Source organism: Pipistrellus kuhlii, unplaced genomic scaffold (assembly GCF_014108245.1).
Source record: "Pipistrellus kuhlii isolate mPipKuh1 unplaced genomic scaffold, mPipKuh1.p scaffold_m20_p_6, whole genome shotgun sequence".
Classification (NCBI taxonomy): Eukaryota; Metazoa; Chordata; class Mammalia; order Chiroptera; family Vespertilionidae; genus Pipistrellus; species Pipistrellus kuhlii.
In genome coordinates, this window is record NW_023425562.1 from 26,405,996 (window position 1) to 26,432,361 (window position 26,366).

At 49.5% G+C, this 26,366-nt stretch overlaps 1 protein-coding gene across 3 annotated transcripts in view; it reads right to left on the minus strand.

The window, feature by feature from the left end:
• LDLRAD4 (low density lipoprotein receptor class A domain containing 4) overlaps positions 1-19,622 on the minus strand; it is a 303,261-nt gene extending 283,639 nt beyond the window's left edge. The window contains exons 1-2 of one of the 3 annotated variants that reach the window (XM_045574708.1): positions 19,047-19,622; positions 13,414-13,619 (exon numbers count right to left, since the gene is read on the minus strand). The gene's annotated coding sequence lies outside the window, so the exon portion shown is untranslated. The remainder of the gene's footprint in view (positions 1-13,413; positions 13,620-19,046) is intronic. The other 2 variants (XM_036419376.2, XM_036419380.2) reach the window with 2 other exon arrangements.
• Between the last annotated feature and the right edge of the window lie 6,744 nt (positions 19,623-26,366).

The window sequence follows — 26,366 nt, forward strand, 5'->3', positions numbered from 1 at the left end:
CAGCAAGAGTGGCTTTGATGTAGGATCACCTTAATAATAATGTCCCAGGCAACCAGCATCCAGAAGGCCCCATCATGAGGTGGACAGGGGTGACGGTGGAGGGGCAGCATTCTGCTATTTGCAGCACCACTCCGGGGGGACACCAGCATCTGGAGGGCCACCCTGCACCGTCCAATTGGCCAGTCGGGGTACGAAGCTATGAGGCTGGCTTGCCATCGAGGCCCACAAAGAGCAGCCTTTTGGCAGGAAGGCCTCCAGGAGTGAATTCACCACTGTGTCCTCTGCTCCTAGTGTGTGTCCCTCAGACACGCCACGCTGAAGCTGATCTAACCAAGATTATGTCTATCTCCAGGAGAGATCTCTGCCACATCCTAGTTCACCGAGTATTAACGCTTTTGCGGAGGGAGGATGAATGGTAGGCTTGCTGGAGAGCCTCTGTGAGGTTGCCCCTGAAGAATATTCTGGCTGAACTTGTGCAGACACAGACAATGACAGGAAATCACACAGGAAGCGCTTGGGCCAGCGGGGAACTTCATGCATCTCTGGGTCCTCATAAACTAGCACGGTGCCACCTGAGGTGCCCAACAGCACACAAATACAGAAGTGGGCGACCAAGTCTGCCAAAGCAGGGCCAATCAATTCCTTAGGGTAGGGGTGTCGAACTCAATCAGAGAAGGGGCCAAAATCTAAAATCCAGCCTAAATCGCGGGCCGAATGGTTTACTGAACAGTCATAAACTGTCATTGTGATGGAAACGCAGCGGAGTGCAGTGATGACAGCGCCGTGCGGGCCACATTGCAAGGCCTGGCGAGACGGATTTGGCCCGCGGGCCTTGTGTTTGACACATGTGCCTTAGGGGAAAAGCATGAGACTAGACCATAAACTGCCATTATCCCGATGCCCACTGTGTCTCATCCAGACACTCTGCCCTCAGTCACAGAAACCCTATATGTACTAGTCCCCGTGTGGAGTACTTGGGATATCAAAGTACACAATACACACCTCAATGACTGAGAGTTTGTGGTCTGTGGGGAAGGCAGGTGTGACATGCACACACAATGCATGCATACGCAAGTGTAAGCGCGCGCGCGCGCGCACACACACACACACACACACACACACACACACACGATAATCAAACTCTGAGAAAGCATTGGGGAGAGAGGAGACTCTGCCAGCCTAGGGTGCTGACAAGTCCTTGGAGAGCCTCCTGGGAAGCGGGAAGGTGAAGTAGCGCCTCCTAATCCACGAGCCCAGAGGAAGGCCAAGAACGCAGGGCGTGGGAGCCTGGAGAAGGATACAGGCATGGCGCGGGGTGAGGGGTGAGGAGGGGGTGGAAGGGAGCTGAGCCTACAGCTCACAGCACTTGCAGGACCAGGAGCTGAGCTCTCAGCAGCTGGACCACATGAGCCTGGGACATCCCAGCTGCTCTGCTTGTAAACGAACCTGAGACTCTTCCCAAAGCCCCCGACCATGAGGGTGACCCATCTCCGTCACTGAAATGGGCCTGGGTTGGGTCTTTGAAAACACTCCCCATTTAACTACTGAGCAATGAGTTTCCATGTGCAAGGCTGTTTGGAAATAGCGAGGCCAAAGAAATACTGACATGTGTATGAACTCCCTTCGTCGGCCAAACCGGAGCAGCCCCCTACACTCGCATGGCAAACACACTGCAAACACACACAGGGCAGCCCAAGGGCCAGCCACAGGCAGCCCTGGGAGGGACAGCTACAGCCACAGCCTTTGCCAGTAGTGAGGCTGGTGCAGCCCAAGCTGGTGCAGCTGCAGGCAGGCGGGGCACGCCAGCCAGCTAGGCGGGCTTGTCTCCTCACAGGGCCACCGAGGAGAGGGAGGTGCCCACATCTCGTCCCCGCTCCGCACTGCCCCAGTCCAGGACTGCATGGGTAAAGAATGCAGCGTGAAAAGCGAGCTCAGCCTTTCTGAGACTATTTAAAGTCCCTCGGCGGATGGCTGGCCGAAAACCTCTTTGGATAACTACAACTTTCCTTTTGCTCTAAGATCGTACAATCATTAATACCTGTAATTCATCCTGACTAATAAAAATTCATACTAGTTAATTCACAAGCTAATTAGAATTTAAAAGGGTGCTACTGCCATTCAGGCCAGCTCATTTAGGAGCTATTGAAATCCTTACACAAGAGGTAGGTGAAAAGAGAGAACTGAGTCTGTTTAAACTTCTAAGTGGTCCCTTCAATACCCTTTGTCCCCTCCAACCCTGCAGCTCAGGAGGCTAATCTCATTGGATTGGCTGCATTAACATGTCCAGCATCCTCTCCTCGCCCGCGAGGCCCCCCACCGGCACGCTGGGACCCAGGACACAAATGTTCTGTCCAGCCCTCAGCTACGAGCGGCCGTCTTTATGCTCACACCCTGTACAGAAACCGCCCCGTGAGCTCTGCTGGGGCGGGAGTGCGGGCCCGTGGGTCATGGGCAAGACACACCCACAGAGGCCTTTGCTGAGCGCCACTGTGGGGGCATCTGACAGCCACTGGCTCCAAACACAGGAGCGGTGACTGACCTGTAGCACCTGCTGGGTGCTGGCACCACCCCAGGCACCCTCTCATTTCGCTTCTCCAGGACACGTGGGTGCCCATTTCAGCAGAGACTGGAGCCCAGGTTAGTGGGCTGTCCACTGGAACATCTCTCTCGCTCACTCTCTCCTCTTAACTAACCGGCAGCTCTCCACATGCCCAGGGCGGTCAAGCTCCTGAGTTGCTCTGGGGACAATGCTTCCTGGGGACAGAGCTAGGAGCAAGCATCTATATTTCTTGAATGGCTTCCAATGGCCTTTTCCATTAAGCACAAGCACCTTAATTCCACTTGGCCCTGAGGCCGAGAGTGAAAGCATCGCCTCTGTCACCACGGCAAACAGCTGGCGTGCCCACCGGTCATTGTCCAGGAGCCCATCCATCACAGCAACCTTCCTCTGTGCCAGGCATTTAAAAGAGAAACTATAGGTGCTAACGGGCCATCCCCGGATATGCTACCAGACAGCCAGGGAATGTGGGCAGGATACCCAGTGGCCAGGGGTCAGGACACGGGGGCAGTGCACCTTACTAGAAAGCAGACACCTGCCCCATCTTATCTGACAGCCACCATAACCCTAAGGCGGCGGCAAGTGCTGCGACCTCCACTTCCCAGAGGAGGGAACCGGAACTCAGACCGGCCTAAAACCACACCCCCAAAATGAGAGCAAGAGCAGCACCAACATGGGGGTCCCCCTGGGACATAGCCGAAGGCGCCCACCAGGGTTCTGAGAATACCACCCAATTCCAAACAGCCGGCTGCCTGGCACCCCCTGGCATCCCCACACCAGGCTCTGCACCACTACGCTAGCCCTGCAAGTCCCCCAAGGACGACCAAAGACCCACACGATGGGAAAGCCTACTGCTTTTCACATTGACATTGACCTTTATTTGCATGTTCGATGTCTCCACCATGACCCCGGCACAGACTGTTATAACCTCATTCTAATTGAGATGGGACCATATTGGCTCTAAGCACGTGCAGGAAGGAAAGGAAAACCAATGCATTTGAGGGGCAAAGCAAAGGGAAATAAAAACAGAGCCCCCGAAAGAAACGTCAGCACTTCTGCAAAAGAAAATCAGCTCCAACTGTGATAAAAGCGAGAGGCTGTGCGCCTGTTCGGGAAACACCCGCACGCCACCAGCGAAGACAGAAACCCTTCTGACAGTAGGTGACGCACCGAGTCCCACAGGTGAGGACAGGCACGGAGCAGTCAGAGGCTGTGGAACGCAGCCCAGAACTGTGTTCCTGCTCATAGATCAAAGCTAACTGGTGATTTGAGGGGGGAAGATGGAATTGAGATCGTATGGGTAATTGTTTCCACGTCTAATGAGAAACTCTGCTGTGCAGGGCTGCCCAGCTCTGCTCAGGGAGCATGTGGTGCCAGATGGAACCGCGCTCTGTAGAGAGTAAACCTTAGCATCCCCATAGCAACTCCATCACGCTTCCAGCATGCTTAAAAAGACACACATCAAATTGTTTTCCACCATTTTTCAGAAAGTGACTTTTCCCCTCCACACCTTAAGGAAATCAAAAACTGGGAGTGTCCGTAGTATAAAAACGATCATTGTAGGAAATATGGAAAAGATAAAATTTTGATTACATCACCCATAACACTACCCTGGAGACATCTATTTTTGTTGTTGTTTGTTTTTATTCATCTTCACCAGAGGACATTTTTTCCATTGATTTTTAGAGAAAGTGGAAGGGAGGGAACGGGAGAAGGGAGAGACAGAGAGAGAGAAACATGGATGGGAGAGAGCTACATTGATTCGTTGCCTCATGCACAAGCCCCTGACGGGGCAGGAGACCAAACCTGCAACCCCTTGACCAGGAATCAAACCCTCAAACCTCAGGGTCAACGTTCTAACCACTGACCAACACCAGCCAGGGCTGGAAAACATCTATTTGTAATGGCCTGGTACAATTCCTCCAGTCTGTTTTCTGGGTGACGGGGTGTGCGCTGCTATCAGTCAAACCAGATTCCTAATAGAGGCAGAGATTGGACCTTAGCCCTTACAGCCAACCTGGGGTGGGCATGTACCATAACTGGTCAGGGCAGGACTGCAGGTATGTCTCTGGATGGGAGGCTGAAGGACAACCTGCAGCCCTAGCCAGTTTGGCTCAGTGGAGAGGGTGTCAGTCTGAGGACTGAAGGGTCCCGGGTTCAATTCTGGTCAAGAGCACCTGCCGGGGTTGCAGGATCCATCCCCAGTGGTAGGCATGTAGGAGGCAGTCAATCAATGATTCTCTCTCTTCATTGTTTCTCTCTCTCTCCCCCCTCCCTTCCTCTCTGAAGTCAACAAAAATATATTTTAAAAATAAAGAAAAACCTGCAGAGGGAAGAATCTGACCCATCCAAGGCTGACCTTCTCATCTGCAGACAAGGCTGTCGCACGCAGGCTGAAAGTGTACTACTGTCTTACTTGGAATGTCTTATTCCGGGTTTTCTCCCCTGTCTCATTGGTTACTAATCTTTGTGGGTTTTAAACCCAAGACAACAAAATGAAAGTCAAGAAGACATATCTAATACCAGAATAAAAGCACAGTCAGATGTCTAGAAGATGAGTTAAACTTCCAGGGACCTGTCAAACTGTCTTCTGTGAAGAAACGAGGGGAAAGATTCATAGACCATAATTTTCTCTACTTTGAACTTTTCCTGATCCCAAAAAGAGAGGAAAACAGCTCAGGGGGAACCAAGATTATAACAGTGAAACTTACCTAAACAGTCCTCAGTGATCTACCTCTAATGATCTCAATAAAATCAACAAATCTGATGACCTTTTGCAGTTTGATAAATGTGTTTGAAACATATATAAAATATCTAAGTCATCCAAGATTTATTTAGCCAGCAAGTTGAATTTGTGAGGAGGGGAGGGGAGGTGGAATGCAAGAGTTGGTCCAAAAAACAATTGCTTCTCTTTGCTTCTCTTGACTCCTAGGAGGTAGCTTATTCTGGGGGAATAAATAAAACGCTAAGGTAAGTGAGTAGAAAAACCTAAGACCGAGGTGGGGGAGGACACACGAGCAGCAGCAGGGATGGTGATGGCATTGATGTCACTGAGATGTGCCTGCCATCTCACTCCTTTCACTCCTGGGGCTGCACCTGAGTCTGGCCAAGGGGATGCTCTATCGGCATTAAGGTCTGGCCTGACCAGAGGTGACTAAGCTGAGACGCCCAGCACCCACACCTGCCCCACCCAGGCTTTGAGAGGAAGAAGGGAGCAGGATGGCTCACCTTGAGCCTGGAGCCTGGAGCCCTGCATATGCCGCACTGCCCACCACCCTCCGCAGGCTGTGCCCAGTGCCGCCTACCTTCTTTGGTCCCTGGGCTTACACGCCCGCCTCCTGCACTTACTCTGGGACAGGTAACAGCCCGCACTTGTGGAACAGCTGGAGGAAACCGGACAGGGTCTGGGCAGGGGCCATGGTCAGGGATGGCCTCCCTGGGAGAGACTCCTGGCCAAGGCCTGAATGAAGGGAGGGGACAGACATGTGAGGCTACCCGGCCCCTGTGCCTGGTAGAGGAGCAGCGCAGTCTCTGGAATGGCTGGGCTGAGACCACATGAGGAGGCAGGAGGAGAGCAGCCAGTCGGGAAACGCCAGCATGAGCCGGGAGAAGGGACACACTGAGCTGCCAGCAGCAGTGCTGTGACAAGTGACCAGACACAGGGCAGACTTTAAAGACAGAACAAACAGGACTTGTGGCTGGCCTGAGTCAAGGAGCCCTCCAGATGTGCGGCCTGCATCACTGGGCAAACGGGAATGCAGTTGCTGAGATGGGACAGGGCGGTGGAGGTGTGGAGGAACCAGGGGGTCGTGGGGGACGTGCGGGGATCAGGAGATGCCCACAAGGCAGTTAGAGATGAGTTTGGAGTTCCGAGTTCAGAGGCAAAATCCTCTGTGTAAATATATAACCCAGAATTCTGCCTCTAAGCTCTCCAGATGCCAGCAGAAGGTTCCTGGTTCCCCGACAGACCCCTGCCGAAGGGCGACTCTAAGGCTGGCCATCCCTCCTCCGCAGCTGTCCACCCCGAGGCAGGGAGGCCAAGCACCCAAACGCGTCTTGCCTAGAGAAAGGTGTCAGTAAAACCGCGGCAGCAACACGGAAACGGAGTATTTCGCGTGGGGAGCTCAGCCCTTCAGCCAGCTCCCTAAGCCGCCGCCAGACTCCTCGCCGGGCTCTGCTCCCCGTTGCCCTCTGTCAGCCCTGAGAACAAGCCAGAAGGGGCCGCTGACATCTTGCCATCTCCTCTCCTCGGTGGACAAGCCAAGGAAGCTAAGAGATCACAGCGCCCTGCTCGCCAACAGCAGAGGGTGTGTTAGAATTAGTGCGGGGACGAGCTCCCTTCTGAGGAGGGAGGAGTGCTCTCATCAGGACTGTCCCTCAGGGCAGGTGCCTTCCTCAGAGGTGGGCCACCGAGTGGAAGCACCTCCGAGCTCACTGCTGCCGCTGCCTATTTGTCCCATTGGTCACAGGGACCCGTGGCCCCAGGAGATCAGAAAGCACTGCATTTGCCACCTAAGCCCAAACCAAGGAACACCAGCAGATTCCTGGCCTCGCTCTCCATCATTAACTCAGTTTCCTGTCCCTGGGGTAGGGCACAGAGTTCTAAATTGCAGGAACTCTATGTATCACTGAGAGCAGTGGTCGGCAAACTCATTAGTCAACAGAGCCGAATACCAACAGTACAAGAATTGAAATTTCTTTTGAGAGCCAAATTTTTTAAACTTAACCTTCTTCTGACACCACTTCTTCAAAATAGACTCACCCAGGCCGTGGTATTTTGTGGAAGAGCCACACTCAAGGGGCCAAAGAGCCGCATGTGGCTCGCCAGCCGCAGTTTGCCGACCACTGACTTAGACAAAGTGAAATAAACAGCCCCCTCCTCACCCTTACGGCTGCTCCCTCCCGCCCCTATTCTGAACACGTGTTCCCATGGCGCCCAGGGTTCCCCCAATTTTCTAAATCATACACGCCTACGAGCAAAAGCGTGAACACATACCCATGGGTCACGTATACAGGGCGTTCCAAAAAAAATGCATACACGCTTTGAAGGATTATAAAGTCAGTGTTTATTAACACACAGTTCATTTTCAAATTTTAAAAGAAACTACAGAAATGAATAATATTTTTTGTCAATGTCTGTTTTCAACCCTATAACCATTCTGATCCAGGCACAGCTGATACCAAGAAGCAATGAAATTGCACACATCAAGAATAATTTTGTTTAGTATTTGTGCGCCCTCAGTTCGTCAACTGTTGCCAGTTTTGTACTATAAACTTTATATTTTATGTATCCCCATAAAAAAAAGTCTAGCGGATAAATTTTCTTTGTTCAAAGTTTAGTCCAATTTCACTCATATTCAAATCAGTTAAACCTGAAAAGGAGTAAAAATTAAGTGAGTTGTCAGCTGTTAAAGTGTTAAAGTATACACACTTTGAATAATTATAAAGGCATTATTTGTGCTTCAACTGCCTTTTCACACTTCCAGTAGCCTTTTAGGATGAATTTCCTTTGTTCAAAACTTACTCTGGCAGAAAAGAAAGAAACATCAATTGAGCTATCAGCTGTTAAAAGTATATATACATGTTTTGGAACACCATGTATTTATTTATAAATTACATGCATATATTATAGTCATCGTGTATTATACATATTATACATAGGAATTAAAAACTCTAGAATTTGTCTTCTAGACCCCAATGCACACAGCTCTCTGGAAGTCACCAATGGAGCCCACCCTCTCCCTGCCTGTCCACCTGGCAAAACTCTGTCTTTCACCGAGTCTCAGTCCAAAGCCAGTCTGTCCTGAAGTCCCCCTTGATTGACCAGAGTAGACAGGGAAGTCCTCCTAGCTCCCCAGCCCTTATACCTCCCCCGGGAGGCCATCACCCGTGCAGCAGCTGGGTGGGGACAGAGGCAGTGCCCGGCCACCCATGCTCGTTAAGAATGTGGAGCAGAGGGAAAGGGAAGGGAGGGAAGGAGTGAGGCCATCAGAGCTCACCGCCCTCACCCTCCATGCACAAAGCCTTTCCTAATAGCATAAATGGTGATTCCCACTCTTCACCAGAGACTTATCAACTGCCCACTCTTGTTTTCTGGCTGCTTCCTGCACATGTAATCTATCTTCTCCTTGTGTCTCAAAGTCCCCAGAGGGCAGGAGCTGTGAATCCACCCCACCAGGCTGGACGGGCACTTGGCAAATACTTATTTGACTTTATAATGGCCGCCATTTAATGAGTTCACTGGGCCTCTCCCAGCTGGTGAGCATGTACATCATCTTATTTAATTCTCTTCAAAACCTAACAGGTGGGCAAATAGCTGTTTTAGAGAAGGGCAAACTGACCTTCCCCAGGCAAACAGCCTTCCAGGGACATGGCAGGACAAGAACCCAGAAGACACAATTAGACGAAAAAAGAAAAGCCCTCGTGGCAAAACCTTCCTCAAAACCAGGAGACAGGACGCCTGCTCAGACCCTTCCACACACGCTGTGGACAGCAAGTGCGGGCAGCTGCCTCCGGCCTGCCGCACTCGCAGGTGGGCCTAGGGGCACAGCCTGCTCCACGCAGAGGCCAGAAAGGGAGCCATTGCTTAGGCATGCCTGATCTTTACATTCCAGTATATAAAACAGGTATCACAGTGAAAGAGGAAGGATTCACATTACAAAGTTCTGTTAAATAACTAATGTTCCCACTCCTTTTTATTTTAGTTTTTAAGATTTTTATTGATTTTTTAGAGAGAGAGGAAAGCAGAAGGGAACAGAGAGAGAGAAACATACATCAATTAGCTGCCTCCTGCACGCCCCTGACCGGGGATCAAGCCAACCACCCAGGTATGTGCTCTCAATGGGAATCGAACCAGCAACCCTTTGGTGCATGGGATGAAACCCAACCAACTGAGCTACACTGGCCAGGGTACTTCTTCTCCATTTACTGTCCAACTTTATCAGAAAACAAATATCATGATTTCTCTGGTCTAAATTTACTACATAAATTATGTACCTGTAACTCTATGTGTACAGTAATTATCTATTATTTTTACATGGAAAAAAAATTTAATCCCAGGACCTCCAGTTTAGAAGTAAAAGATTTTTTTTTTATTGATTTTTTTTTTTTTTTTTTTTTTTTTTACAGAGAGGGAGAGAGATAGAGAGCTAGAAATATCGATGAGAGAGAAACATCGACCAGCTGCCTCTTGCACAACCCCCCACCGGGGATGTGCCCGCAACCAATGTACATGCCCCTGACCGGAATCAAACCTGGGGCCTTTCAGTCCGCAGACCGACGCTCTACCACTGAGCCAAACCGGTTTCGGCTATAAGTAAAAGATTTTAAATCTCATATTTAAACACCAATAGGATGAAAACTGCATTCTGTAAGGACGTAATATTTATATTAACAGCCAAAGTAGCAGAGAAACAAATGTTCAATAGAACCATTCAACTGTAAACATCACCTCCTCCCTGGAAATCATGCACTCATTACATCCAAAAAGGCCCTCTGTCCCTGTTAGAAAAGCATTCTGGCATTGGGTCATTCTGCCGAAGGCACAAGCCAAACCCAGCAAGGTCAAACTCAACATAAGTCTGTCAGTCCTGCATACATCAGCCAACAGCAAACAGGGGAAAAGGACACAAGCTGTATTTTTCAATCACCCCAAGTGCACTGAGCAAATGTTCCAGAAACATCTATACCATAACATCGTTAGCATGTAACTCCCCCAGGAAACTCCCATCCACCCCAGCAAGGGACCCTGGGGACCTCGTCCACCCCTTGCTGGTCAGACCACCTGCATGGCCACCAGCTGGCCCTCCTGCCATTGAACCCTCTGCACACTCCATCTTCTAGTCCTTGGCACCGTTGGCACCACCAGCCACAAATAAAATAGGTTTGCACCGGGGAATGCAGAGTGTGGCACACTGTGTGGCCAGGAGGGGAGAGATGTGTGCCAATCCCAACTGCTCAAGCGGACTCGCCACCCCGTGCCTGGAGTGCAGGGACTCGCCTGGGCACAGAGGACAGAGACCCTGCACATTGCTCCCCGGGCCATGCCACAGACAGTGCACACTCCCGGCATGCACCCCTGAGCACCCACGCCTGCTGAACAAATGGATGCATGTAGATGCATGTGAATAGGACAAGCTAATTGAGACTAGCCCCCAAAATGGGGGTGTTACATCTTGCTCCCTCTGACCAGTCCCAACCTTTCAACTGAAAAGGCAGCTTTTGAAAAAACACAAACCTGACTTATCTTTAGATAATGGCAACCAACTAAAGTGATTTTTCCTTTCTCTTGAGCTTCAGAAGCAGCCAGCTTAGGAGGCCAGACACTGTTAATGGCTGCATGTGACTCTGAAATGGCTCAGGCTTTAGCCAGAAGAAGAAAACTCTGCCAAATTTGTAGAGGGAAGGAGTGAAGAGCAGGCGGCAGAGGGCACCAGCCATTAAATGTTGAGCATCAACAACCATCAAGTGAAAATTAGGGGAATGAATTTTATGTCGCCATCCTTGGGTACAGGACTAGGGAAAAGTTTAATCTCAAAAAGCAGACATTTAAAATGGAGAGAGGTGACTGAACAAGATGTCCCACAGCATTGTAAGCAGCTAGATGCTGAATCCACTCCCTCTCCTGGCCCTCATCCTTCTATGGTGAATCCCAGACACCCCTATGAGGAAGGGTTAGGATAACGGGAAAAGACCAGGTGCAGTCCTTGGCCATAAAATCCTGTACTTTAAAAATATATCATTAGACTGTTTCATGTCCTTAACTTACCTGAGTAGAATTTAATTTAAATTTAAAATAGCACAAAGGCCTACCCTCCTGATGAGATAATCTACTATAACATCATTGCATTTGCCCATAACAAAACTCTCACAAACAGCAAAACTGTTCACCTATGACTCAGGTGACATAAACCCAGATTTTTACAACAACAAAAAAACTGGGAAGGAAAATTTAAACAGCATACCATTTACTGCCAAATTTGCAAAGGTTTTTTTCATAATAATATTCAGCACTGCCAAGGGTGCAGCCACTCTCATATCTATAGTGTTCCATCCTTTCTGAAAAGCAACCTGGCAATACTCTTGGAGGAACCTCTCAAAGTTCATAGACCCACCAACTTCCCTCTTAGGGATCTATTCAAAGGGATCTATTACAAAAATTTCATGTAGTTTTAAATATTCTCCAATATATCTTACTCTATAGTTATATTGTTATTTTACAAAACCTGCTTTGGGACATTGAAGCTGTTACCAGTTTTCTCTATTAAAAATAACACTACAATGAACTAAAAAAAAAAAACCTCACAAGAGGATATACTTATTGATTTGGGGTGGGGAGAAGTAGAGAGAGAGAGAGAAAAAAAAAACATCGATGTGAGAGAGCACTGAAACGCTGTCCTGTCAGACCCCAAAAAACCTGCATCTCTTGGGAACTCACTTTAGGTTCTGTAATCTCAAACACTTAGGTTTGTCCAAGATGGAAAATATTTCACAAGAGGTGAAATGTGTGCAACAACTATTTAATATTTTTATATTACTCATCAGATGTTATATGTGGTTAATTAATGAATCTTAAAGACTATTATTTTTCTTTTTTCTACCCCACATGTGAGGAGCAAAGGGAAACAAAAATGTTCCAAGTACTGAGTGAATGGACAACTGGGGAGGGCCTCACCCCGTCCACCCTCACCCCCAGACCCACAAGCCTCAGTTGGCCAACCAGAAAACAGGTCCTGAGTCTCTGACAACCACAGGAGACTTAACAGAAGTCGTTTGCAAGAAACTGCAGAATACCACCATCTTCCAAGGAACTGGAGGCCGATGTGGCCAAACAAAGCCACCATCAGCTCAATCACCAAAACTGAGGTTCTTGCCATAGGCAAAATAGGTTACAGAGAGCAAGTTAGAAATAAGAATGGGGAAGGAAAGTAAGGGGAGTATAAGCCAGAGCCATAGTCAAGGTGGCAAGAAGGAAGGAGCTTGTTGGCTGGGTAGAGTCACTGGAACTGTGTGGGGACAAGGAGGGAAGTGCACTGTCCCCCTCCACCCAGCTGGCAAGGGGTCCCTGAGGGAGACCCAGACGACAGGGAGACACCGCTTGGGCTGCAGCAGACTCCACCCTTTATGTACAAGAGCTGGGACTCGGGGCAATTTCAGGGCTGCCAGTGGCCTTCCGGCAAACAGGGGATGGAAGCAGTGCCTAAGTCACAGGCTGCTGTGAGGATTAGATCCGTTAATGTGCATGCAGCCCTAAGAACAGCCTGGCACACAGTGGTATGCAAGTGTTTGGAATCACTGCTAGTATTCTCTGACCAAGTGTCCTGGTGGAAGAAGCGGGGAAGGGAGGGAGGGTTCAGAGGTCCAGGAGCCCTTCTGAAAACAGCCTGGATTCAAGCTATGGGCTCTCTGCTCTTGGCTTCCTGAAGCAGAGAGATTTTATTTTTATTTTTTTTTAATATATTTTATTGATTTTTTACAGAGAGGAAGAGAGAGGGATACAGAGTTAGAAACATCGATGAGAGAGACTCATCGATCAGCTGCCTCCTGCACACCCCTACCGGGGATGTGCCCGCAACCCATGTACATGCCCTTGACCGGAATCGAACCCGGGACCTTTCAGTCCCCAAGCAGACGCTCTATCCATTGAGCCAAACCGGTCTCGGCCAGAGAGATTTTATTATGAAAATTCCCTCCCCAACTCTTGAGAGCCAATGGAAATAATCCCTGGCCGCACCTCCACCACCAGTGGCCAGGAGCCCAGCCCATCTCGGGAGGATGATGGCCCTGCCAGGGAACCCGGGCCCGGGAGGAGGCCTGCCGTTCTGCAAACCCCAGAGGCAAGGAATGCACCCACTTACCCAGGAGGCCGTGGCCGCACCGCACAGGGGAGGGCGGCTGGCCAGGGGCGGGGGGACGGGATGGAGCCTTTTTGCAAACTGGATAGCACAACCGCACTTGGGAAAGAAATTCTAGATCCACTTAGGGATCGTGTGGATGAGGGCACACAGATGTTGCCCAATTCCTGCTGTAACGTCACTCGAGCAGCCCAGGTCCCGCATCCAGTCTGCGAAGAGAAGAGCGAGTCATTTGGCAGGGGCCCAGTTTAGGAGGTGGCTTTGTAATATGAGCAGTGTGTCCACCGACAACTAGAGCAAGACCATTAAGTTCATTACACCTGTCACTCTGCCAGCTGACTATCCAAATTGCCAGAGATGAAAGTACATTATATGCCCAGGAGTGCCACCCAGCCCCCGCCCAGGGCAGCACCACACTTATCTCAGACAATTTGTTCTCAGTGTCTGCACCTGCAGAAGGAACGCAACTGTAAACAGCTTGAAACTTGGCCCTGAGGAACCACAGGGCCAGAGCAGGTCCATCGAAGAGCAAAGTTTAGTTTCTTGTGCTCTGATGGAGGAGGAAGAAGGTAGGGGAGAGGGGCAGGATCCGGGGGCAGAGCCACGGGCAAAGCTGAGGACACAGAGAGCTGCTCCGTGGATCCTGCTGCCCTGAAGCGCTGCCAAAAATACAGCGGGAGACACACCCTTTTCACTTCCCAACCGAGGCCCAGAGTGGCGAGCGGCAGGCAGAGGCCTTCCTTTCCCGCGGCTGCACAGCCAGCAGGCTCCCTGGGTGTGCGCTGCCCGGCCGCCGCCGGCTGCAGAGTGCGTGTGCAGTGCAAGCAGCGTGTTGCAGACAGCGGTAATTTATTTATCCCTGTCATGTAACATTAGCAATCTGTCTGGAGCTTGGCAAGCAGCGACTTGCACTGTCATATAAACTGTCTGACAAACCTAAAGTTTCAGAAATGCTTCTCTTTTCCAGCACACAATAAAACATCGTTTTTAAAAAGTTACCTCCTTTTCTTTCTTCCTCTTCCAAAAAAAGAAGGAAAAGAAAGAAAGAAAAACAACAAAAGAGACCCATGCAAACAGAAATGATCCCTCAGCAGGATTCTTAACCTTAAAAGTCTCAACATTTTTCCAATGCTGGATAAATGAGTAAATAAATGGATGGGGAGAGGGGTGCGGTGGGGGTCAGTCATGGGGGGGGTGGGGGCAGAAAGAGGGTGCAGAACAAAATCTGCAAAACAAAAGTACAGTCATTAAAAATTAATAAAGGGTGTGGACATGAGCTCCCACCCCCGTCCGCTCGTGGGGATTCGAGCCAGACATTCTGCATCCTCATTAAGTGGTGTCTGGCAGGCTGCCGGAGTTTTAGTGGGTTCTGGGAATGCCAATATATTAACCAGAGGACTTTTTGCATACCCTTTAGAGTTTTTATTCTAGAAAAGTCAACCATTTGGCACTGTGCAGCCTTATTTTTGTCCGGGAAAGCTCTCAGCTGCCAATCAAGGGAGAAATTATAGCTGTGTTCTCCGTAATTTCCAAGACCTATCTGGAAAACAAGCTTGGCGGAAAGAAAAGTCCTCACGAAAACAGCTGAAAAGGCCAAAGTGCCATTTTTAGTGGGAATTCAAAGAAAAGCCATCCATACTAAAGTCGCATGGCTAGGAGACAACACAGATATTATTTTCAAGTCCTCCTAGGATAGAGGAAAAGACAATATTCATTGGAAACATAAATCCATTTAATAGTATAGGTGCGTGGCTGTTTCCCATAGGTGCTTAACAGTGAAGCAAGTAATGCCAGACACACACACACACACACACACAAAAAAAAAAAAAAAATTCTCCCTAAAAAATGGCAGGTCTTGTGGCCTAAATTTTCAAATAGTAGGCAGAAGCTTTACATTCCTATTTTAAAACCTAAGGTTCACCTTCCATGAACACCCATAATATAGGTCAAGGTGTAATTGTAGACTAACAAATCCCATGTAGGCAGAAAGTCACTTTGACATCACATAATAATGGCTTCCAGGCGAGTTTTCAGAGACCTAAAAAGAGGAAGGAAGGAATGGAAGGCAGAAGGGAGGAGGAGGGCAAAGGGAGGAAAGAGCAATTTGGGACTACTTAGCTATTTTGCTACTGTTCACGTATAACAGCCATGTGCCTCTATAAAGTGTGTTAAGCATTTCTGAAAATTTTTCCAGGTTAACATGGAAAATAATCGTTTATAGCTACCGCTCCTTGGATTTTCCCTATTAACTCTCACCCAAAAGGATGGACACATCAGAGAGACTCCCTAAGCCGAGATTCAGAAGAAAGATGAGGAGAAACAGGATGAGGGCGACCAGAAAGACCTAACCAGTCACTGTCACCAAGGTCCCTGCCCTGCGTCCTCCAAGTGCTTGGGTTTTACATGGTGACACGGAGCAGCTCCCTCTGTCAACACAGGGTGACTGAACACTGGGCAGGGCCAAGGGAACCCAGACAGAGCTTAGTGGTCTCTCCTTGACAGAGGCCAGGAACTTCCTTCGGAGAGCAAAAATCCCTCTCACCTCCATGTTCCCCTGTCCAGCTGGGAAGTGCCCCTCTGGGGGCCCGGATAAAACACTGCATCCCTGAACTGCAAGGCTGCTCTGCAGAGCTGCTGCGTCCACCGAGACCACAGCACAGTCCCAAACTGTAAACACCTCTACAGATGGGCCCTCACTCTCATGAGCCAGGCAACTACACTATTCTTAGGACACTGTCAGCAGTCGGGAAAATAAATATTTGTCTACGTATGTATATACTCGGAGGTGGCGGGGGTGGGGAGGATTGTGAAGGTGGACTTTGAATCCAACAAATTGGCACAAAATCCCCAAATAAGCAGCTGGCACTGGCTGGGTTCCCCTGCAGGATGGTGGCCGTGCAAACCAAGGCCCTAGAAGGATTCAGGAGACAGACCCCAAAGCCTCCTGGGAATGGTCCTCCTCATCATAAACACAAACCTACACAAGCTAGAACCATGGCCAATGAGGGCAAATTCTTCCAAGGGCAACAGCAGAACATTAGGAAAATAGAGGGATAGTTTATAATAAATCAAGAGAGGAATGCGGCTACAACTCCATTACAACGAATAATTTCTTTTTTTGCTTTTGTTTTGTTAATATATTTTATTGATTTTTTTTTTTTTTTTTTTTTTTTTTTTTTTTTTTTTACAGACAGGAAGGAAGAGGGATAGAGAGCTAGAAACATCCATGAGAGAGAAACGTCGACCAGCTGCCTCTTACACACCCCCTACTGGGGATGTGCCCTCAACCAATGTACATGCCCTTGACCGGAATCGAACCCGGGACCCTTCAGTCCCCAAGCCGACGCTCTATCCACTGAGCCAAACCGGTTCCGACAACAAATAATTTCTTACTAGCATTTACAGATTGGCATCTAATTCCTAACAGTGTGTTCAAATGTCAATAGTAACAGGAAGCTCTCAAAAGAATTAAGCTTCCAAAGATCATGAAGAATTCCTCTCGTTTTTAAAAAGTGCTGCTTTGCATTCATGGGTTGATAGGAAACCAAATATCATAACCCACAAATGTGCATGGGTAATATTCTGATCTACTCATTTGTCTATGTAATGACTCAAATTTGACATTATGATCCTTTACTAAACATAAAGAATGTGTTCCGAGAGAATTCTGCAGAATATAAAGGCAGATGTACTGATGACAGTAAACTCAATACAAATAGCAGAAAAGACTAAATACGCATATGCAAAATGCAAAACATGGCTTGTGCAATGACAGCTTCTCGGTGCAGACTCTACAGAATCTTTCCTGTAATTCAATACTCAGTCCTGAAGCTCCAGAGGAAATACAAAGGGGAGAACACCGTCCTTAGCTAGCCAGGCAAGAGGAAAGGGCCATTTTTTTAAGAGACGTTTCCCAGCCGTGGTCCTGAGGGCAGGCACCAACCTCCATGCCAGCCACAGAACCCATATATTTTTAAGAGCCAAAGCTGTTCACCATCTCTACCCACCTCCACTGCAAGAAACTCATGAACCGCCCTCTCTGAATCAACAACTCTGTACCACTTACCTCACCTCGCGTCCCACCATGCCCAGCACACAGTAGGTCATCAACCAATATCACAATCACACTTAACATTTAGAAAGGAGCACTGAACTATACGTGAAGGGGGGGCAGGGACAAGAAGTTGCCAAAAATATAAGGGAGAAGGAGAAGGGACTAGATGGGACACAAAGGAAGAGAAAAGAAGCAAATCAAACATCCAATTCTAGCTCATTAAAAGACTAAAAAAAAAAAAAAAATGAAGCTGATTTCTGTGGCCATTGCCACTCAGCAATCATGCCTGTGCCCGGGTAGGAGGAGCGAGGGAGCCCTACTTGCTACCAGCATAGAGTTCCTTGCAGTCTAGACAAGCAGCGCGGTGCCCTGCCAGCACACCCTGGAAACGGGCACTGACCCATGCGCCTTCTCCAGGTGCCACCCACCCACAACGCGCCCATGCCGCCCTCCAGAAAAATCTCTGCCACACTGGGAAGCCTCCTCCTTATCCAATTAAAAAAAAAAAGTTTAAAAACAAGCAGATGTCTTCTCTGCCACCACAGCGGATGAACCCGAACAGAGCCAGCCCACTGTCCTCCGGCAAGCAGTACTCACAGGGCGCGCCCCCAGCCCCACCCCGGGCGGCCCGCCGGACGGGGTCCCGGAGCCTCCTCCCCGCCGCGCAGGCGGACCCCGCCACAAAGGCCAGTGCCGCCCGGGCTGGGTGCTGGCCGCTTCCTGTTCATGCCACCGAGAGGGTCAGAGAGAAACCCAACACACGCCCGCCGCTTCCTCCGGAGCCCGGAGCCCCAGCCTGAGTGCAGCCGCCGCCGAGACAATCGGCTCCAGCAACGCCGGGGGCTCCGGGCGCCCCGGGCCGACGTCCACGCGCGGGGGCCCCGGGCCGGCGCCGGGGAGGCAGGTCCTGGGCTGGCCGGGCGCCGGGCGCGGGGGGCCGGGGGCCGCCGGGGCGTGAGGCTGCGGGGCGCCGGGCTGCAGGTCGAAGGGTCCGTAGTCAGGCCGGCCCCCGCCCCCCATTCTTTCCGCAAACTCCCCTGCAAGGTCCTGCACAACCTTCCCGCTTCCCCCTGACCTCCAGTCCCCCCGACCCAGAGGCCCGAGGGGGCGCAAACCTCCGGGGGAGCGGCCCCCCTCCCGCTGGCGCCGGCCTCCCTCCCTGCTGCGCGGAACCAAGTCCCGCACCCGCAGGATAGAAAACGGGGTGTTTTTTTGTTTTTGTTTTGGGTGTTTTTTGGGGGGAGGGGAGGGGGGTCAGCGGTGTACCTTCAGCCAAGCACCCCCGACCCCCAGCCACCCCCGGACGAGCGATCGAGCGCCCAGGATGGCCTCCGTGCCCACCGGAGACTCCGGGCACCCGCGCCCCAGGCGCCCGCCCGGGTGGGGAGGGTGCCCCGTGCCCGGCCGCTCCCCCGGCCCCCGCCGACGGCGCAGGCTCGCGGGTGTCCGGTTCCCGGAGCGTCCTGTCCCCGGATCCCCACCGCCCCGCGCACCCCCCGCGCCCCCAAATCCCGGTCCGCAGCGCAGCGCTGAACTTGAGCCAGACGCCGCGGTCCCCGCCGCCACCCGGGTCCGCACTCACCTGCGGCCGCCCCTCCGGAGCGGGGCCGGGCCGCCCGCAGTGCGGCTCTCGGGGCCGCCGGGCCTGCCTGCCGGCCGCGGGGAGGGGCGCGGGGCCGCGGCGGCGGGGGGCGCGGCTCGCGGGGCTCTAAGAGCCGCAGACCTCACCCCCCGGCCCCCCGCGCGCTCCCCGCCCCCCTTTCCCTCTCCCGGGGACTCGCAGTCTGTCTGGCGGCGGCGGCTCCTCCCCGGCTCGCAGGGGATCCCCGGCCGCCGGCCGCCGTGTCGCTCGCTCGCTCGCTCGGGGCGGGCAGGGCCAGTCGCGCTCGCCCGCTCGTCCCCGGCCCGGTCCGCCGCCTCGGGGCTGGGGGTGCAGCGCCGCGGCCGCCAGGGAGGTGTCCCGCCTCCCCGCGCAGGAGGGGGCCGTCTCCCGCCGCCGCCGCCGTCTGTCTGCGGCCGTCACCGTGCCCGCCGCCGAGGCGGTGTCTGCCTCCAACTCCGCGCTCTCCGCCCTCCCCATCCCCCTCCGCCGCGGGGACGGCTCGCGGCCAGGCCGCCGGGGGCCGCCGTGCGGCAGGTGGGCCGCCCGGACCCCGCGCGCACGGGCCGCTCCGACCTCTGCAGCTGCGGCGCGCGGGCCGGGGGCGGGCGGGCGCCCGGGACGCGGGACCCCGGGGCTCCCGGGGCCACCGGCGGCGCACGCGGCGGCAGCGGGCTCGGGCCTCGCGGGGCGCGCGCCCACCGCCGGCCACACGGGGAACTCCAGGCGCCCGGCGATCGCAGGCTGTGGGGCCGGGAGCAGCCGGCTCGCCAGGCGGGCTGCAGACGGTCTCCAGAGGGCAGGCCTGCATGGCCCGGGCTGCGGACTGCTTGGTGGGCAGCGCGCCTTCAGACACCGGCCCGGAGGCACACAGTAGGGCTGCAGGCCGCTCAGAGTGGGGTGGGTGAAGCATCCGGGAGCCAGCCCCGGGGACTCCTCCTGACCTCACAGAATGATCCCTTTAGGATCCCCCTCCCGCTATAAGGGAAATGACTCCCAATTGAAAGTTCTTCCCACTAGGACTTCCAGAAGGAAGGACCTACATCTCTCCTGGGAAGGCTGTTTAGGGCTGAAACTCTACTTGGGTGCAGGCAGCATGCATTTGTGTCCTCTAGAAGCCCTAGCACTGACATCAGCCAACCTAACGCTGAGGTCAGTCATTCTGACAACAACGTGTCATAGAGGTTTGGTCACTGTCATAGCATACGGGCATTTTAACCCAATTTCATTGCATTCACCAAAATTAGACAATAGCTCTTTGTCTGCCAAAGTATCTTAACTAGGGGTTTCAGGCAGGGTCTAGCAGGGGTGAACTAATAAAGAGATAACCATTTTCAACCTGTGCCCCCCCCAAAAGTCGACGAGTTCATACTTCCAAAATATCAGGGGGGGAAATCTTTTGACACCTGTGAGTAATTTGCAAGTAACATTTTAGTTGGTGAAATATGGGTTTAATTCAACTTCCTTTAAAGAGTGCTCAGCCTCCAAAACCGGTTTGGCTCAGTGGATAGAGCATCGGTCTGCGGACTGAAGGGTCCCAGGTTTGATTCCGGTCAGGGGCATGTACATTGGTTGCGGACACATCTCTGGTAGGGGTTATGCAGGAGGCAGCTGGTCAAGATGTTTCTAGCTCTCTATCCCTCTCCCTTCCTCTTTGTGGAAAATCAATAAAATATTTTAAAAATAATAATAAAAATAGCCGAAACCAGTTTGGCTCAGTGGTAGAGTGTCGATCTGCAGACTGAAAGGTCCCGGGTTCGATTCCGATCAAGGGCATGTACCTTGGTTGCAGGCACATCCCCAGTAGGGGGTGTGCAAGAGGCAACTGGTCGATGTTTCTCTCTCATCGACGTTTCTATTGTAGCTCTCTATCTCTCTCCTTTTCTCTCTGTAAAAAAATCGATAAAATATATTTTAAATAAATAAATAAAAATAAAGAGTGCTCAGCTCTTCTCAACTCCCATAGTCATTGTACTGTAGAAGGTGGTCAATGCTCATATGCATTGTAATGTAACTTCCACTCATCGAGAGGAATGTGCCAAGCCCTGTACCAAATACCCAGATAGTTTTTATTTAATCCTCACAATAACGGTGGCAGCTATAAGCTTCCCATTTTCCAGATGAGAAAGTTGAGACGATAAAGCGTTTAGAAACTTGTTCTCAGATCCCAGAGAGATGAGTGTCAGATCCCTCACTGGCTGCATATAAAGATGTCATACTGCCATCTACCTACCGCTTTGACATCCAGTTCAGTCCCGTTCAGCCCAGCAAAAATTTACAGCATCTGCTCTCTGCCAGACTCTGCCAGCACAGTAGAGAATGCCCAGGTTCTGTGCCCATGGTCGGCAAACTCATTAGTCAGCAGAGCCAAATATCAACAGGAAACGATTGAAATTTCTTTGGAGAGCCAAATTTTTTTTAACTTAAACTTCTTCTAACGCCACTTCTTCAAAACAGGCTCACCCAGGCCGTGGTATTTTGTGGAAGAGCCACACTCAAGAGGCCAAAGAGCAGCATGGGGCTCTTGAGCCGCAGTTTGCCGACCACAATCCTACGCTAATCGAGGAGCATTTAGACTAATGTAATCTGATACTAGGCAGACGTTTTTAGATGAGCAGTGAGTTGGTAACTGCTTAACACAGGCGATCTGAATCTGAGAGACATGTACTTGGTTTACATTGAATGTACACGGATGCATGCCACACTAACAGGAGCTCACATGCTGTGGGATTGGAGACACTGCGTTCTTGCCCTCTCGGGGTCAAAAGAGAAATGGCTTTTCTGTTCTAACCCAGAAAGTGCCTAGGGACAGTGAAGAATAAATTAATTTTTCCTAAAAAAAAATCACAAAACAATTTGTTCTTCTATTTCATGTATAATTTCCTTGTGTGTAATTTAACCCTTTTAAATTGAAAGCTGAATTTTAAATTTTACCATTTATGATCAATCTTAATTAATCTTGCATTTCCTTTTCTTGTTGAGTTCCCTAATTTATAACTAGAAACTGCACATCTCTATTTCTATTTCTAGAAAATGGCCATGGGAGAAACCTCTCCCTGCATTTCCACTCTGTCCTCCCTGTATTTGTTTTCCATTTCAGCTGTTGCCTCCCATACCCCTCCAAACTCCCTCTCTCTCTCTCTCTCTCTCCCCCCTTATATAGCAATGGGAGAGTTGGAGGCATTTAGTTATATGTTTGCTCTCTGTAAATTCAACATGATTATATGTCAGCTTTTACCCTCATCATTAGTAATCTATTGCATTCACTCTGAGGGCCTGGACTGAAGTCCAGACAAGCAGGACTTGTTTTGCTCAGAACAGAGGACAGTGTGTATCCCCAGCGCACAGAGCTGGGCCTGACACTCACTAAGGACTCAAGAGATGTTTGAGGGATTAATGGAGCCTGATATTGGGAGAGACAAGTAAAAAATATCACTAACTTGGGTGGAAATCAACGGAAATTGGTTTCAAGGAGTAGGGCCTGAGAAAAATTCTTTCTCCGTACGAACCCATAGCAGTTTACTTAGTGTGATTATATCCTGGCCATACTTAGTTCATTGAAGGTCAATCATCTAAAGGGACAAAAATAGAAAGGGCAAATGTGAGCAAATGTTGGGGTGGGGGTGGGGGTGGGGGCTCAATGACCACAGATGAGTGTACAATAGAGAATATAATTCTGTTATTTGTATCTCATGCATAATATTTAGATGGAACCTAAGCTATCCAAAATGATCCTTCCCCTCTCTGCACCTTTTAATTTAAATGAGAAATGGAGAGGAGGAAATGAGAAAGAGAAGCTCACACTGAGCGGCTGTGCTGGGGAATGAGAGTCTGGTGTGGATGAGCACATACGACCAGAACCTACGGGTTCGCTCAGCTCCAGGAGAGAAGGGCCTGTCCCACATGCCTGAAGATGCCATGGGCACGTTTCATCACCGTACTCTGCACCCTCAGACTGTCTCAGCGTTCAGTCTGTAAACCGGAGATAACTCCTACATCACAGAATCTGTTGTGAGGTTGGCCATGTTCCCATGTACCTTCTTTGGGATCCACAAAATCATCCTCCTCCTCCTATGGATTTCGGTTTAAAATCACAAGAAACAGAAAGGAAAATGTTTTCATCAGGCAACTTCTGCTTTCCCAGCCTTGCTGCAATCTCTCCTTGGACAAAGCAAAACAAAAACCCACAGTATCTGCTTTCTCCTTGTAGGAAAAAATGCAGCAAGAAATAATGCCAAGGATTACCTCAAAGCGCGTCAGTCCAGACGCATGTATGGATTGTATCCATACCATACGTTGTATCTATATAAAAATGATGGAACAATTCCTGAGCAATGACACATTATTTTCAAGTCATTTATAAACATTATAATAGCGTCTCCACAGTCTTTTAAGGTCACAGCAGTTCTATCTCTCTCTCTTCCTGCCATGCTCCTGCTCGGCTGCCTCAATTGGGTCTGTTTCTCGATTGGGGCCTCTCCAGAAGGAAGTCATGGCCCCCAGTTTCTCTAGCCTCTGACTGGGTCAACCACGTGTTCACCCAAGATCCAATCATTGAAGCAGGAAGATGGGGTGCTTAGTCCTGTGCCCACCCTCCAGTAATGGGCTGCCCAGAAGAAAGAGTATTTCCACACCCCATGAAAGCAGAGGAACACTGGTTAGGCAGGAACAATAAATGTTCCCTCTAGTTGTGTCAGCCACTTCATCTTGGCCACCTCATGTGCCCATCCTGGGTATGGAATCAACACCAAGCCCAGTGCCTGCAACATAGATGATACTGCATGTTGCTTTGTTACCTCTGTTGTTTCACTTACCATCATGGTAGAAACATTGTTCAAGTCATCAAGAATTCTTTATGACTTATTTTAAAACACTGGATTCTATTTCAGGAATGTTACCATCATTTGTTTAAATGTTTCACTATTTGTTAGACATCATGCTATGTCCTTTTGTGTATGTGTGTACAAGTAATATACACCAATATGAAAATTTATTACATCTTTTCCAGAATTTCTGCTTATTACTTTAGAAGAGATTCCTAAAAGTTGAATAAATGTGTCAAAGAATATCTCAGAGTTCTTGAACATATTACCAAATTGTTTTTCCAGAAAGATTATACCAATCTACATTCTTGTGGATATAGTGGTAAGTGGTAACTTAAACCTGAAAACAAAACCACAACATATAATATTGTAGCTACCGTGTTTCCCCGAAAATAAGACATCCTTTGAAAATAAGACCTAGCGCATGGAAAGATAAGACATCCCCTGAAAATAAGACCTACTGCAACTTTGGGGGGGGGGGGGAATTAATATAAGACACTGTCTAATTTTCGGGGAAACAGGGTAGCTCAGAGACTGAACCTCTCAGTACAATATATGCCTGCAAATACAGGCTAGATGTTTGCAGATTTAAATTCAGAGACTGTGAGCAAGGAATTCTCATACCAAACTACCCAGGATGGAATGGTATATTCGTTTTTGCATTGGCCATCCTGCCATCTCAATCCATCTTACTCTTCCTACATGCCTCAGCCATTTTTCCCCATCCTTTCCCTTTTCAGAAAAAGTGCTAATAAGATTATTCTCACTAAATGGCTTTAAAGTTTAATGCAAGGAGATTAACAGAAAACAAAGTTAAATAAATTAACCCCTCATTCTGACCTTTCAGTCATCAGTAAGCTGACAGACAAACTTCCTCATGGTCCTAAAATCATACAGCATGAGCAGCTATCATTCCAAATATGCCCTATAACTAATCTTAGTCCTGTAAATATTCAAGGACAGAGTACATTATAGGAGCATTTGATATCTCAATGACCAAGAGTGTATTGTTTCTAGTATATCAAAGTATCAATGGGAAATCAAAGTAGAAGTTGAAAATTTTGAAAACAGTCTTTATTGTAAATACTAGAGGCATGGTGTATGAAATTCATGCTTGGGGAGGTTCCTCCACCCAGCCTGCACCCTCTCCAATCTAACCACCTCTGCCTGCTGGCCTGATCACCACCACTAACTGCCCTCCCCTGCCAGCCTGACTGCCCCTGACTGCCCTCCCTGCCAATATGATAGCCCCTAACTGCCTCTGCCTCAGTCCAGCCACAGTGGCTTTGTCTGGAAGGAGGACCCAATGACCAGAAGATGTCCAGTTTATCCTGTCTAAGTAGCATATTACCCTTTTATTAGTATAGATGCCAATTATGTGAAAATAATTCTAAACATGCTACAATTTATGGAGTACATCTGAGCACACAGGAACCCTATCTCTCTAGGTGTTTCCAATGTGTATCCAAGTACCCAGACCCTAACCCTAACCATAGCCCTAATTTTAACCCTTACCCCACCTCTCCAGGTGATTCCACTTTTCATTCAAGGACCCGAAGGTTAACCCTAATCTTAACCTTGGTCCTAAGGTTAATCGTAGCCCTAACCCTAAATCTCCAGGTGATTCCAATGTGCAGCCTAGAATCCAGAGCTGATTAAAAATAAAAGGCAAGCTGAAACCGGTTTGGCTCAGTGGATAGAGCATCAGCCTGCGGACTGAAGGATCCCAGGTTCGATTCCAGTCAAGGGCATGTACCTTAGTTGCGGGCACATCCCCAGTAGGAGGTGTGCAAGAGGCAGCTGATAGATGATTCTCTCTTTGATATTTCTAACTCTCTATCCCTCTCCCTTCCTCTCTGTAAAAAAATCAAGAAAATATATATTTTTTTAAATTAAATTAAAGGAAAGCATTGGCTCACTAAACAGGCTTAGGAGAGAGGTAAAAGGCCAAAGTAGAGATTAAATACTGAAGGAATCGAGGTTTGGGTGTCAGATCAACCCCACCCCAGTGAGGCCAAGGATTCTGTAATTAGGGACTTGCCTATAGAATAAAATAACTGAGAGGCCTCCTCAGTTCAGAGGGTAGAGGAAGAGAGAAGCTGAAAAAGCTTTACATTTTCAGAGATTTAATTCTTTCCATAGACCACAACAGAGGGACCAATTGTACAGGAAAATTTCATTTTAATGACCACTCTGGTTGAATATTATCACTGTTGACCATGAGTAATTCTGTTTTCGTATGTGTAAGTTAAACCCTCTGCTTTCGTAGACAAGAGAACCTTCTGCCAATGACCTGTGACTTGATGCTGTAAAGTCTGTGTTAATGTGTTGTAATTAATTGAGCTTTAAAACTTGACTTTGAGGATCTCAAGGTTTTGGAAATGGCTTGAAAAAAAAAAGGCACCTTCTAAGAAGGTGATTGGAAGATGCTTAATTGACACAAAGCTTCTCTAAATTTGTTTTGGAGGAGGCAACTTTA